This window comes from Arachis duranensis, chromosome 8, assembly GCF_000817695.3.
Source record: "Arachis duranensis cultivar V14167 chromosome 8, aradu.V14167.gnm2.J7QH, whole genome shotgun sequence".
In the NCBI taxonomy this organism is placed as follows: Eukaryota; Viridiplantae; Streptophyta; class Magnoliopsida; order Fabales; family Fabaceae; genus Arachis; species Arachis duranensis.
In genome coordinates, this window is record NC_029779.3 from 27,434,620 (window position 1) to 27,435,348 (window position 729).

Sequence of the window (729 nt, forward strand, 5' to 3'; positions counted from 1 at the left end):
ATATATATATATGGTTATTAATTAAAATAATGGTTAACATAATTGATAATGATCAAATAAATTTGAATTTTATAAGAATTTGAGATAGATAACTTTATATATTATATGAAAGAAATAATTTCACAAATATTAGAAAGTATAAAGGTACTATTTGATCTTAGCTAGAATAACTAATGTGGAACTTAACTAAATATGCATATACATCCGAAACCCTAGCTAGTTTTAAGGTCCCTGGTGGATAGTTGATGATGGCGAGCGACAAGGACTTGCTCATTTTCTTTACCATAAGATCAGTGATCACATACATTATTATGTGGCAAAAAAGTGTAGGGCTGCCGTTCTTTATTTCTATTTATAATTTTAAAGTGACACAACTACTGGTGAAGGTCCACGTTCCACAATACAAATTGACAATGCAAGATTCCCATTTTCAGAGGCATTACTCTAATTAAACTCATATATTTATTCATTTATTTCTTTAATTATTGCAATTAATATATAATATGCAAACTACTGCTGCTGCTGCTAAGTTGAGATAAATTAAATCAGAAAACATACACATATGTCAGATAAGATCTAAAATTATAATTATTAAGAAAATTAATTGCTAATAATCAGTTGCTGACACCAACATCATCTGAAAAATGTGTGTGCTTTCAATTTATGTGTTTGTTTTTCAAAAAGATATATACATGAAAAATCACTTGTTAAATTAATATATATATATAT